Source organism: Phyllostomus hastatus, unplaced genomic scaffold (assembly GCF_019186645.2).
Source record: "Phyllostomus hastatus isolate PE091 unplaced genomic scaffold, TTU_PhHast_1.1 phas_scaffold_200, whole genome shotgun sequence".
NCBI lineage: Eukaryota > Metazoa > Chordata > Mammalia > Chiroptera > Phyllostomidae > Phyllostomus > Phyllostomus hastatus.
This window is the reverse complement of record NW_025334016.1, coordinates 13,555,223-13,570,854: the sequence shown is the minus strand read 5'-3', so window position 1 is coordinate 13,570,854 and position 15,632 is coordinate 13,555,223. Positions and strand designations below refer to the sequence as shown.

The window sequence follows — 15,632 nt, the reverse complement described above, 5'->3', positions numbered from 1 at the left end:
GAACTATCAGATATTGAGTTCAAAGGAATGATTATCAGAAAGCTCAATGAGCTCACAATGAGCTACCAGAAACACATAAACTACAGGGAAGCTACAACGATCTCACTGCAAATGATATAAATATAAAAAAGAAAATAGAAACTATCAACAAGGGCCAAAAGGAAATGAAGAATGTCATTTCTGAACTGAAGAACACAGGAGAAGGAATGAAAAGCAGAGTCGATGAAGCAGAAAATCAGCTCAGCAAATTGGAGGACAAAGGAGAAAAAACACCCAGAAAGAGCAAGAAAAGGGAAAGAGGTTCAGAAAGAATGAAGAGGGATTAAGAGAAATGCAAGACAATATGAAACGTAGTAATATCTGTATGATAGGGATACCAGAAGGAGAACAAAGAATAGAAAACCTATTTGAAAAAGTAATGATGTAAAACTTCCCTAATTTGATGAGAGAAAAAGTCACACAAATCCACGAAACACATAGAATCCCAATCAAGAGGAACCCAAAGAGGCCCACCTCAAGACACGTCATAATTAAAATGGCAAAATACCAAGACGAAGAGAGAATCTTAAAGGCAGCAAGGGAGAAAAAGGAAGTAACATACAAGGGAGCCCCAATAAGGCTAACAGCTGACTTCTCAATGGAAACACTCAAAGCCAGAAGAGAATGGCAAGAAATATTCCAAGTAATGAGAACCAGAGGTCTGCAACCAAGGCTACTTTACCCAGCAAGGTTCTCAATCAAGATAGAAGGCCAAATAAGCTTCTCAGACAAAACAAGTCTAAAAGAATACACCTCCACCAAACCAACTCTGCAAGAGATTCTAAAGGGACTGGTTTAAGGAAAGGAAGGAAAAGAGACAGAGAGAGACAGAGAGAGAGAGAGGAACACACGTACATAAAGGACAATGAATAAGTACCTATCAATAATAACCTTAAACGTAAATGGATTAAATGCTCCAATCAAAAGATATAGAAAGGCTGATTGGTTAAGAAAACATGACCCACACATACGCTGCCTACAAGAGACCCACTTCAGGATAAAAGACCTGCACAGGCTGAAAGTGAAGAAAATCTTCCAAGCAAATGGACAGGAAAAAAAAGCTGGGGTAGCAATACTCATATCTGACAAAATAGACATCCAAAAATGGGCCATACATTTCATAATGCAGTCATTTCATAATACTCAAGGGAAGAATCCACCAAGAAGACATAAATATTGTAAATATATATGTACCCAAAATAGGAGCACCCAAATACATAAAGAAAATCTTAGAGGACTTCAAGAAAGATATTGACAGCAACACAATTATTGTGGGGGGATTTTAACACCCCACTATCAAAAATGGACAGATCTTCCAAACAAAATATCAACAAAGATATTGTGGCATTGAACAATACCCTAGATGAAATGGGCTTTCCTGATATATACAGAGCCCTCCATCCCAAAGAAGCTAAATACACATTCTTTTCAAATGTACATGGAACATTTTCAAAGATAGACCATACAATAGGACACAAAACAAGCCTCAACAATTTCAAGAAAATTGAAATCATACCAAGCATTTTCTCGGATCACAAGGGACTGAAGCTAAAAACCAACCCCGAGGAAAAAACCCCAAAACACTCAAAATCATGGAGATTAAATAGCATTCTATTAAAAAATGAATGGGTCAAGAATGATATTAGGGAAGAAATCAAAAGGTTTCTGGAAACAAATGAAAACAAACTCACAGCAACCCAAAACTTATGGGACACAGCCTAGGCAGTCCTTAGAGGGAAGTTCATAGTGACACAGGCCCACCTAAAAAAGTTAGAAACATTTCAATCAAACAACCTAACACTACGTCTACAAGAACTCGAGGAACAACAACAAAGACAACCCAGAGCAAGCAGAAGGAAGGAAATAACCAAGATCAGAGCAGAATTAAATGACATAGAGACTAAAAGCACAATTCTAAGGATCAATGAATCCAAAAGCTGGTTCTCTGAGAAGATAAACAAAATCGACAAGCCTTTAAGCAGACTCATCAAGAAAAAAAGAGAGGAAACCCAAATAAACACAATCAAAAATGAAACAGGAGAGATTACAACGGATACCACAGGAATACAAAGGATTGTAAGAAATTACTATGAAGAACGGTATGCCAAGAAATTTGAAAACCTAGGTGAAATGGAAAAATTTCTAGAAAAATATAATCTTCCAAAACTCCATGAAAAAGAAGCAGGAAGCCTGACAAACCAATAACAGCAAAAGAAATTGAAGCAGTAATCAAAAAACTCCCAACACACAAAAACCCTGGACCAGATGGTTACACAGGAGAATTCTACAAAGCATTTAAGGAAGAGCTAACCCCTATCCTTTACAGACTATTTCACAAAATCCAAAATGATGGAAGACGCCCAAACTCCTTTTATGAGGCCAACATCACCCTAATCCCACAACCAGATAGACACAACAAAGAAATAAAACTTCAGTCCAATGTCCCTGATGAAGGTTGATGCTAAAATCCTCAACAAAATACTGGCAAACTGCATCCAACAGTACATTAAAAAGATCATACACCATGACCAAGTGGGATTCATTCCAGGCATGCAAGGATGGTACAATATTCGCAAATCAGTAAATGTAATACATCACATAAACAAAAGCAAAGACAAAAACCACATGATCATATCAATAGATGCAGAAAAAGCATTTGATAAGGTACAGCACCCATTCATGATAAAAACACTCAGCAAAGTGGGAATAGAGGGAGCATTCCTCAACATAATAAAGGCCATATATGAGAGACCTACAGCCAACATCATTCTCAATGGGCAAAAATTAAAATCTTTTCCACTAAGATCAGGAACAAGACAAGGCTGTCCACTTTCACCACTTCTATTCAATATAGTATTGGAAGTTTTAGCCACAGCGATCAGACAAGAAAATGAAATAAAAGGCATCCAAATCGGAAAGGAGGAATCAAAACTGTCACTGTTTGCAGATGACATGATAGTGTACATAGAAAATCCTATAGACTCCACCAAAAAACTACTTGACCTAATAAACGAATTTGGCAAAACAGCGGGATACAAAGTCAATATCCAGAAATCAAAGGCATTTCTGTACACCAACAATGAAACAGCAGAAGCAGAGATCAAGAAAAAAATCCCATTTGAAATAGCAACATGAAAAATAAAATACCTAGGAATAAACCTAACCAAAGAGGTAAAATACATGTATTCAGAAAACTACATAACACTGAGGAAAGAAATCAAGGAAGACACAAAGAAATGGAAACATATACCGTGTTCATGGACTGGAAGAATTAATATCATCAAAATGTCCATACTACCCAAAGCAATTTACACATTCAATGCAATACCTATTGAAGTACCAATGGCTTATTTCACAGACATAGAACAAACACTTCAAAAATTTATATGGAACCATAAACGACCCCGAATAGCTGCTGCAATTTTGAGAAAGAAGAGTAAAGTAGGAGGGATCACAATACCTGACAGTAAACTATACTACAAAGCCACTGTAATCAAAACAGCCTGGTACTGGCATAAAAAGAGGCACATGGACCAATGGAACAGAACAGAGATCCCAGAAATAAACCCAAGTCTCTACAGTCAATTAATATTTGACAAAGGAAGCAGCAACATAAAATGGAATAAAAATAGCCTCTTCAACAAATGGTGTTGGGAGAACTGGACAACTACGTGCAAAAAAATGAAACTCGAGCACCAACTTACACCTTATACAAAAATAAATTCCAGGTGGATAAAAGACTTAAATATAAACCGTGACACCATTAAAGTTTTAGAAGAGAACGTACGTAGGAAAATTTCAGATATTTCACGCAGAAACTTTTTTACTGACATGTTCCCTAGAGCAAGGGACATAAAGGAAAGAATAAACAAATGGGACCTCATCAAGATAAAAAGCTTCTGCACAGCTAAAGAGAACAGTATCAAAATAAAAAGAGAACCAACTGTATGGGAAAACATATTTGCCAATGCTGCCTCAGACAACGGTTTAATCTCCAAAATATATAAAGAACTTACATGACTCCACTGTAAGAAGACAAGCAACCCAATTAAAAAATGGGCAAAGGACTTGAACAGACACTTCTCCAAGGAAGACATACAAGGATCAGAAACAAATGAAAAGATGCTCAATATCGCTATCTATCAGAGAGATGCAAATTACAACCACAGTGAGATACCACTTCACACCAGTCAGAATGGCCATCATCAACAAAACAACAAACAACAAGTGGTGGAGAGGCTGTCGAGAAAAAGGGACCCTTGTGCACTGTTGGTGGGACTGTAGACTGGTACAACCACTATGGAAAGCAGTATGGAACTTCCTCAGAAAACTGAAAATGGATCTGCCTTTTGACCCTGCAATTCCACTGCTGGGACTATATCCTAAGAACACTAACACACCAATACAAAAGAACCTTTGCACCCCAATGTTCATAGCAGCACAATTTACAATAGCTAGGTGCTGGAAGCAACCTAGATGCCCATCAGTAAATGAATGGATCAAAAACTGTGGTATATTTACACAATGGAATTCTATGCAGCAGAAAGAAAGAAGGATCTCCTACCCTTTGCAACAGCTTGGATGGAGCTGGAAAGCCTTATGCTAAGCGAAATAAGCCAGGCAGTGAAAGACAAATACCATGTGATCTCACCTTTAACAGGAACCTAAACAACAAAACGAAGAAAGAAGCAAAATATAACCAAAGACCTTGAAATAGAGGACAGGCTGTCAGTGACCAGAGGCGAGAGAAGAGGGAATTTCAGGGGAGAATGGGAAGGGTTTACAGGAACAAATTTAAAGGACACATGGACAAAAACTACGGGGAGGGTGGTAATGGGAGGGAAGTGGAGAGGTTTGGGTGGGTTGGCTGGATTGGGAGTAAAAGGGAGAAAACTCTTCTTGACCAATGATTAAAATTAAAAAAAAGAAATACAAATCTAAAATGAGTCAGGAAAGATCTGAAAAAGAAGAGTAATAATGGAGATAGAGACTAATCCTATTGAAACATATTTTAAATGTACACTAATTAAAACAGTGTGGTACTAGCAAATGAGCAGACAAATCAATGGACCATAATGGAGTCTACAAATTGGTCCAAAGATGTAGTTTAGTATATTATTTTTAATATATGATTATATCTTGAAATATTGCAGGTCTTTCTAAGGATGACACGAAGGAAACCATGAAGTTAAACTTGAGTACACGAAAGTTAAAGTTTATAGCACCACCAAAAGACATAAACAAAATCCAGAGACAAAAAAAAGTGGGAAGAAGGTTTTGCACCTGATATGGGAAAGAACTGGTTCCCTTAATATATAAAGAGCTCTCATGAAATTGAAAATCGCTAAGGAAAATACCAACAAACCATTATGAAAGAAGAAAAAGGACCTACATAGGCAGTCTAGAGAAAAATAAAGTTGGCTTATAAAAATAAATGAAAAGATGGTCAACAACACACATAATTAAAGAAATATAGATTACTCTGAGCAACAACTCTCACTTCAAGCTACAACTTTCACATATCAGAATGGCAAAATCAAAGCATTTAATATACATATTTTTTGGTAAACATGTAGAGAAACATGTGCCTTTACTTTGCTATACACCTTATTACTCAAAATGGGATCCTAGGACCAGCAGTGTCTATATAAACCAAGAACTTATTAGAAATGCAACCCCATTCCAGACTTACTAAATCAGAATCTGCATTTGAATGAGATCTCCAGATAAACTATGAAAAAAATAGACAATGCAATACTGTGCAGTTATTAAAAATCTGTGAAAAAGTACATGCAGATACATACTTATCTTCCAGATGTATTGTTAAGCACAAATAGCAAAGTTCTAAACAGTATTCTAATATGTCTTTTTTTGCTTTATTATAATTCCCATTTTACAGATAATATGAGACAGAGATGTTAAACAACTAGCTTAAGGCCACACAGCTATCAATGAAGGATGCTGATCCAGGGAGTCTGGTTACCACAGTTTATTCTCTTATCACTATGACATACTGCTACTCAGGGGTAAACAACAAACTGTTAACTGTGGCTTTTCCTGGAGTGTTAGGGACTCTTTTTCATTGTATATGCCTTTGTACTGTTTGAATTGTTTGCCCTCTGCAAGTATTGCTTTAAAAAAATAAATACTTAAGAGACAACTTGTCCAAATTGGAATAGTTCCCCTCTACTCTTCTTCTGCTGGAATTGGTGACAGGACAAATCATTTATTAAATGAGAAATCTGGCAGACACCCTAGATTCCCTCTTCTTCTTTATCCACCACATCTGTCCAATCCAGCACCAAGATTTGTTGGTTCTACCTCCTAGACAAGACAATTGTCAAATTTGTCTTCCCACTCTACCCCTGAATTATAAATCACTTGGATTATAACATGTATTTCATAACTGGCCCACCTTCTTCTTTTCACCCTACACAATTGTAAGAGATACATCTTTACAAAATGCAAATCAAATTCTGCCACTCTCTTGCTTAAAATCCTTCACTGGCTCCCCAGTGTCTGTGGGGAAAGTCCAAACTCATTAACATGACAACCTAGATCATTCATTTTCTAGCCCAGCCTGACTCTCTAGCCTTACCTCCTACCACCCCTCTTCATACATTCTCCCCTCAGGACATAATTTTCCCCTCACATTTCCATAATTTTAACATTCTATTCCTTCCATAGAAATACTTTTCATCTGGGTCAATCTTTTCTCAAGTACCAGACCTTAAGTATGACCTTTTATGAAGATTTCTCTGGTTACAAGCTATTAGACATTATGCATTCAGTTCCATGGTCTTTCAGTGTACCACAGGAAATGTCTCCATTATCAAAGTACTCCTGCCTGGATGCTGGGCATTCACATTCCTTGTGGACTCCAACATGGGTGCAGTATCCAACAGCCTGCTCCCCTAGCTCTCTCCCATTGCTAGTTCAAGGTCTTTTCCAAGGTCTACCATAGGCCCCCAGCACTCTTCTTGGTCACCTAGAACAGCAGTCCCCAACCTTTTTGGCACCAGGGAACAGTTTCATGAAAGACAATTTTTCCATGGACTGGGGTATAGGGATGGTTTGGGGATGATTCAAGCACATTACATTCAAGCTCATCTTCTGCTGTATGGCCCAGTATGTCCATGGCCCTGGGGGTTGGGGATCCCTGACCTAGAACATCGGGGAGATTTTCCATTTTATTTTCAATTTTAGATACATCATCCTCCCTCCCATCTTTCTATCTTTACCTTTAGGCAAGGCAGGTTAGAATAGTGGCTAAGAATACAGACTGCCTGGGTTTGAATATCATCCCTGTGACTTTTTAGTTCTGTGATCCCGGGCAAGTTACTCAACCTCTCCAAGTCTCTGATATTCCCCTCTGCAAAATGGGGATGACAATAGCAGCACCTGCCTCATAGAGTTGTTATATACTTAAATGTTATAGTATTAAATATTTGTAATACATAGTAAACATTGTGTTTTTGAGATAAAAACACCTAAAGTATGAGGTGGAAGTATCTTTTCAAATTGGCATAGTAGGCACACCCTTTTCTCCTTTAGAGTACTTTTCTACTAAAAGTGGCTTATTAAGATTAGAAACAAGTATACCTGAGAAAAGAATCCTCTCCCCTTCTCAAGTCTCCTATAATTTTGGTTTACTTCCCAAAATGGACAGATTGAAAGTTACTTGAGGGCAAGAATCACAGTGCAGACATTTTAAACTCCTTGGCACCTACTAGACACAGGGTTTATTCCCATTATTCTTAAAATTAAATCCAGAGTCCTTACAATAACCCACTTACCAGGCCCCTGGCTTCTTCCCCAAATTTATTTCCTACCCTTCTTTGTCTTACTTACTCCACTCTAGCCACATTGGCTTTCATGCTGTTTTTGGACCATGACAAGATGATTCTGTCTCAGCCCATTGCCCTTGCTAATGCCTCTGCCTAAATATTTTTCCTTCAGATAGGCTCCTTCCCTGACTTCATTTAGGTCACTTCTCAAAAATCACCTCCTAATAGAGGTCTTCCCTGACCACACTTTGTAAAATAGCATTGGCCCCATACACCCCCGTCAGTCAGTTTACCCTTTACCCTGCTTTCTCTGTCTTCATAGCACTTATAATTACCTGACATATATTTATTGAGTTGAGCCCCATGAGAACTCAGGTCTTATTTGTTTTGTTCATTGCTTTGCCCCAGTACCTTGAACAGTGTGTGCTTGGCTCTCAATAACTACCAAATGAATCAATCTTTCAGTGACTAAATAAATAAATTCAGTGCTAGTATCTGTGAAGAAGGGAATACATAACAATTCTGTTCACTCCTAGAATGTTGAATACTTTATACCTTTTATTCCATGATTTTGTCTTTCAGCTTTAGCATTTTCAAATTAGATCAATATCCATGTATGGGTTTTGTTTCAATTTTACACACATCACCTTGACAAAATTTAAAATCCAATTTAACTCATCTAAGTTTCAAACAAAATAGCTGTTTTATTTGTTCTCCATCCCAAGGGGAAAGAATGTGTATGATATTGTGTGTGTGTGTGTGTGTGTGTGTGTGTGTGTGTGTGTGTGTATAGAGAGAGAGAGAGAGAGAGAGAGAGAGAGAGAGAGAGAGAATGAGAACAGTTACCTGCAGTGAGGAATCAGATAGAATTAGATAGGTAGTGGGTTGGGGAGGCTGGAGTAGGGCAGTCCATGTTCCTTAGAAGGGAAATCATTAATTTCAGTTCTGCATTTTCTCTAAATGACTGCTTGAAAATCCTTTTAATGACCAAACTGAAAACTAAAGAAATTAAAAGCCTGATGAACTAGAGGTTTGTAAATATAAATACATAAGAGCAGGGAATTTCTCAGGGGCTTATGTAAAACATTGTGGAATCATGTAAAAATGTATTAAGAGAATGTCCAAAAGGGAGGTAGCTATATGGTACCTGCTCACCAGCTCATATCTTTCCCCAACAAGAGAAGCTATGACCTGGGAATTGCACTCTTTGTTCTGGGAACTTCTTCACCATGAAGTAGTATGTTCCTGCTCCTGGAGCCTAAATCCTATACAAGAAGCTTCTCTCTATTATGTACAAAGTCACTGACAGTTGAAGGGAGGCTCCCAGCCTGCCTTAGAAGACAAGACCCCACATAAGTCAAAGCAGCAGCCAGTATTTTAAAGAAACCATATGAAAATCTGTTTTTAAATGTATAAAAGCATTTTTTTAGGGTAATGGATCTCAAACTTTAGCATGCATCAGAATCACTTGGAAGGCTTGTTAAAATTCAGAATGAGTGTCGCAGGTTCGATTCCCAGTCAGGGTACATGCCTGGGTTGCAGGGCATGACCTCCAGCAACCGCACATTGATGTTTCTCTCTCTCTCTCTCTCTCTCTCTCTCTCTCTCTCTCTCTCTCTATCTCTATCTCTATCTCTATCTCTATCTCCCTCCTTTCCCTCTCTAAAAATAAATAATAAATAAAATCTTTAAAAAAATTCAGATTGCTAAGCCCCATCCCAGTCTCTGATTCACAGGAATTTAGAAGCAAAGAACTTGGATTCAAGCCTTGTGTGTTTTACTTCATCTCTGAACCTGAGCTTATTCTTTTCTAAAGTAGAGTTTATAATGTTGTAGTAAGGATTAAGTGGAATGATGTCTGTGAAAGTTTTTTGTGAAGTGTAAATATGGTATACAAATATTAGTTGTTAAGTAGCTTCACAAATGGTACTTGCTGCCACCCACTGCCCACCAGATTTCCCTGTGTTTTGTCCCCTTTCCACCCAACTTTGTCCCAACCAACTCCAACAGGCACTCAGAAAGAAACTAAAGCGAAGAAGGCCCTGAATAGCAATTTTTTTTTCAATTCATTGGACACAGCCTTGATGCTGACTTTGATTTGACCTCCTTTTTCCACTGCCTGTCTCCCATCAACTTGCTCCTTGTCTTTCCAGCCCTGGCAGCCTCTCACAGCAAAGAACAACTCCCAGTACTAATATTGAGGTAAAAACTGTCGGATGGAGTTTTTAAAAAATTAATAGAATAAACAGAAGAATCTACTGCTAAGCAGGAAAGCATTTATTTGGGAAATTATTTTGCTAGGTTGGTGAGCTCTAGGCTGATTTCCTTAAGAAGAAAATCTACATTTGAAATAGTTAAATGGAAGCATAAGTATACTTGCAGATTCCTAACTTTCAGACAGTTCTGACAGTTGCCACAATACATGATGTATCTACATAGAATGGTGCCCTTTTTCTTTGGAAACCTTTTCTCATTCAAAATTAATGCATGTGTAGTAGAGGAAATTTCAAAATTTTAAATAAGTGTAAAAAAATAAAAATGACTCTTAATTCTGCCACACAGATATAAATACCTACTGAGAAGATAGTGTATTTTCATCCAGACTTTTAATATGTGTATGCTTGTATATCAATATATATGTATATGCATACATATTTTTAAATTTGACTGGTACTATGTACAGGTTTGTATACAATTTTTCTTTCACTTATGATTATATTGTGAACCTTTTCCAACATCATTAAGTAGTCTTCAAAAGCATGGTTTTTTAAAATTGTTGTTGCAGTACAATTTTCTATCTTTTATTCGCATCCCTACCCACCCACCCAGCCCTCCCCTCCTCCCTCCCATTTCCACCCATTCCTAGTTTTTATCATGTGTCCTTTATATTTGCTCCTGTAAACCCTTCGCCTTTTCCCCTGAAATTCCCTCTCCCCTCCCCTCTGAACACTGTCAGTCTGTTCTCTATTTCAGTGTCTTTGGTTATATTTTGCTTGTTTCTTCATTTTGTTGTTTAGGTTCCTGTTAAAGGTGAGATCATATGGTATTTGTCTTTCACCGCCTGGCTTATTTCACTTAGCATAATGTTTTCTAGTTGCATCCATGCTATTGCAAAGGGTAGGAGCTCCTTCTTTCTTTTGGCTGCATAGAATTCCATTGTGTAAATGTACCATAGTTTTTTGATCCATTCATTTACTGATGGGCACCTAGGTTGCTTCCAACACTTTGCTATGGTAAATTTTGCTGCTATGAACATTGGGGTGCATAGGTTCTTTTGGATTGGTGTTTTAGGGTTCTTAGGATATAGTCCCAGCAGTGGAATTGCAGGGTCAAAAGGCAGATCCATTTTTAGTTTTCTGAGAAAATTCCATACTGTTTTCCATAGTGGTTGTACCAGTCTGCAATCCCACTAACAGTTCACTAGGGTCCCTTTTTCTCCACAACCTCTCCAACACTTGTTTGTTGCTTTGTTGATGATGGCCATTCTGACTGATGTGAAGTGGTATCTCACTGTGGTTGTAATTTGCATCTCTCTGATAGCTAGTGATATTGAGCATCTTTTCATGTGTTTCTGGATCCTCTGTGTGTCCTCCTTGGAGAAGTGTCTATTCAAGTCCTTTGCCCATTTTTTAATTGGGTTGTTTGTCTTCTTAGAGTGGAGTCGTGTAAGTTCTTTATATATTTTTGAGATTATACCCTTGTCTGAGGTAGCATTGGCAAATATGTTTTCCCATACAGTTGGTTCTCTTTTTATTTTGATACTGTTTTCTTTAGCTGTGCAGAAGCTTTTTATTTTGATGATATCATTTGTTTATTCTCTCCTTTATGTCCCTTGCTCGGGGGGACATATCAGTAAAAATGTTGCTGCGTGAAATATCTGAGATTTTCCTGCCTATGTTCTCCTCTAGGACTTTAATGGTGACATGACTTATATTTATGTCTTTTATCCAGCTTGAATTTATTTTTTCTCTATGGAGTAAGTTGGTGCTCAAGTTTCATTTTTTTGTATGTAGCTGTCCAGTTCTCCCAACACCATTTGTTGAGGAGACTGTTCTTACTCCATTTTATGTTGCTGCTTCCTTTGATAAATATTAATTAACCATAAAGACTTGGGCTTATTTCTGCGCTCTCTGTTCTGTTCCATTGGTCCATGTGCCTGTTTTTATGCCAGTACCAGGCTGTTTTGATTACAGTGGCCTTGTAATACAGTTTGGTATCAGGTATTGTTATCCCTCCTACTTTGGTTTTCTTTCTCAAAATTGCAGCAGCTATTCAGGGTCATTTATGGTTCCATATCAATTTTTGAAGTGTTTGTTCTATGTCTGTGAAATATGCCATTGGTACTTTAATGAATCTTGTATTATTTTTATAACCTCGTTCCCAAGGGATGCTATACATATTTCTGCTAGAAACCAGAGTTGGAGGGCAGGCATCCTCTATTTTCTTTATCACTCTTGGTATTAGTGTAGGAAATTGAGCATCACAGTGAAGCTGACCCTACAGATACTTCTCTGTGAAACTGTTGTCATTTTCCTTATGCACTCCTCTGAAGTCTCCACCAGCCCTCTGGTATTGCCCCCTTGTCTTTTGTATATACAAGAAAGAAAGAAGAAAGAAAGAAAGAAAGAAAGAGGCCCACTTTAATTATTCAGTTCTTGACTTGCTCCCCTTGCTTCTAGAAGCTGTGATATATGCACCATTCAACTCCTTGCCTTTGTGGTAATTGACAAACAAACAAACAAACAAAACAGTCTATCATGTGTATGTGCTATCAGACTATCCATAGAAAAACTAGAATATTCTCCCCAGCCCACTCTGAAAGAGAATTACACGTATTGTTTTTCTAAATTCCTAAGCTTTTTCTAGCCCCTAATATTTTCAAAACTCTCCCAAATGATTCATATGGTTGTGGCCTTTCAACCTTCTTTAGAAAAAGAAGTACCCCTATGTTTTAAAGATTCCAATGTGGAAATGGAGAAATAAAAACAGCCCTTTCTACTTAGAAGGCCAAAAGGCACCCCCTGGCATAGACCAAGCATTTGGGGGAGTCTTTATTTCCACCCCAACATTCTCTTCCTTTCTTATCCATTTCCCTAGGTTTCTTTTGGCCAGAGATGGATCCTGAGGTGGAGGATCCAGCAGAAAGGTATCCAGCAGATTTATATGAAAGATCTTGACCTGGCTATTCAGATAATTGAGGGGAAGTGGAAGAGGTTGGAAAGGTAGGGAGGCAGAACTTTGTAACAAAACCTTTGTCTACATAAAGTACTTGTATCTCACATGACTCATTATAACTTTCCCAGACTGAAAAGAAAGCCATTGTCCTAAAAATTCTCTTTAAAATTATACTATGTACACATACATACACAGAGATACATGTGCACATACATGCACATATACACAAATATATACTCATAAACATACACACAGATACACATACACACATAGACATGTGCATTTACACACATACACATCCCTATTCCTCCTTGGTTGGGTCTGTAGTAAGGATCTATATATCACCGGGCTTCAAGGTCCCTCAGCTAACAATGAGGAGTGAGTGGGCCTTTGTAGCTCTGTGTCCATCCCTGGTGATCAAGCAGGTTTCCCCCTCTTCTGTCAGATAAACAAGCCATGCATTGTTCTGTCCACCAGTGTATGGGCTTCCTTTCCTGCTGAGCTAGCCAGAAGGAGCTTGGACTCCTTCATGCGGGGCAAGTGGAATGTGCTGTTGTGGGAGGCTGGAAGAGCCACAAAGAGTAAACAGAGGTAATCAAGGACACTCTTTTGTGCTTTTCCTTATCTAAACACTTTCAAAAGAGAAAAGAGCCTACAGTAGGTTATGGCCCAGACCTCTGACTAAGTACAACCCAAGCAACAGAGACCATATTTTCCTTCTTGCCTTAGGGTATGACAGAGCCATGGTTCTCTTTCTGCTTGCCCCTTACCTGGCCCCCTCTAAGTATGTCCTGAAGGGTCTGCTAGGAGCCAGGATCAGAGACAGTTAGTAATGTCTGAAGATATTGGGATGACAGCCCACTACTAATACAACTAGATATTGACTCCTTCCAGAACTGGTCCTCCTCTATCCTCTCACCTCTCCCACCAGTCTTTACAAGGACTCTTCTGGGAGCTAGCTTTTGGTTTATCTGCTACTTCTGCCTGCATGTGCTCACACCCCAATACACACATGCTCACTTCTTATCATCTGAGTGCTTGGAAAGAAGTAGTCATTTTTACCTACCAGGGTTACACTTGGTCATATTATCTGGAACTCAGCTCTGCTAAGTGAGAGGGTGCCCCCTTTATTCCTACCCCATCTCTCAGCCTCTTTCCCTAATCCTATACTAGCCAAACTGCTCACATTCTTCTCTTACTTTCCTTGCCCAAGAATTTCTTAATTATATGCTCTCTGTGTCCACCTTCTTATTCTATCATCTCATCTGGTGACTACCCAAATCATATTCCCACCTGCCTCCCTACCCCAACCAGTCCCATGAACATGCTTGTGCTTCTAGTCATAATTTCTTTAGCCTCACCTGGTCACTGACAGGGCCAGACTGCTATCAAACTTGTTATTTACTTTGTTAGGAAATGGGGATCAGCAAGCCTCACTAGGGAAGCGCTTTTAAGGCCTTGGTTACTGAATGGAAGGGTGAATGTATTTGGTGATCAGAAAATTAGGAAATGCTGGACAACCAGACCTGAGTAATGGCATGAGGAGAATGTTTATTTTGATGTTTGTTTATTTGTTTGTTTGTTTCAGGCCAGGGTTTATTCCCTAGTGTACTATTAACAGTTTTGTATTCCCTAGTGTATTGTCAGCGTCTAGGTATGATACCCACAGCATCAGCATTACTGTAGAGTTTGTTAGAAGGTCAGAATATAGAGCTCACTCTAGACCTTTTCTTTTAAAAAAGACTTATTTATTTATTCATTCATTCATTCATTCACTCATTCATCTATTTATTTTTAGAGCGAGGGGAAGGCAGGGAGAAAGAGAGCAAGAGAAACATTAATGTGTGGTTGCCCCTTGCACATCCCCAGCTGAGGACCTGGCCCACAACCCAAGCATGTGCCCTGACTGGGAATCAAACCGGCGACCCTTTGTTTCACAGGCCGGCACTCAATTCACTGAGCCACACCAGCTAGGGCTCACTCTAGACCTTTTGAATTAGAATATACATGTTAACAAGATGCCTTTAGATTAGTATGCCCATTAAAGTTTGAGAAGCTTCTTCTAGAGTACTAGGTTTGGCTTCTGAACTTTGTCTTAACCAGTCCTTTCTCTTTCATCTTCATTTGGATTGAGGAAGTTATTTTTCTTGCCACTAATGGTATCTTGCCTATTATTATTTTTGGTAGAGGATAATAGTGATAACAGATACCATTTATTGAATATCTCTGAGGTTCTGTGACATTGCAGAAATTGAGGTTCTGTGACATGCTCAAAGCATAACAACTAGTTAGCAGTAAAGCTGAGACTCCATGGCAGATCCATATGCCCACAAAAATTATCAAACTTTTTCTATACCATACTTATACCAAAGGAGGGCCTATGGACTTACTTGAATGGTACCTGACTTTTGTAGAGTAGATAAACATCCACCCTGACTTCCCTAGGAGGTACAGAGGGGAAAGAGGCCTTAGCCTACTGGCATGATTTCCCCAGAGAGGAAAGGCCCTAGCATATTTGTCCAGTGGGAGCTCACGTAAGCCCTTTCAGGAGCCAGAATTTGCTGGAATTGGGACCAGAGGTCAAAGGAAACTAGAGTGGGGATCAGAACTATTATGAAGGGAAATCCCCAA

General features: G+C 38.6%; 1 protein-coding gene across 1 annotated transcript in view; it reads left to right on the top strand.

Annotated features, from left to right (window-relative positions):
* SHROOM4 (shroom family member 4) overlaps positions 1 to 15,632 on the top strand; it is a 245,547-nt gene that overhangs the window by 171,870 nt on the left and 58,045 nt on the right. The gene's annotated exons all lie outside the window — the stretch shown is intronic.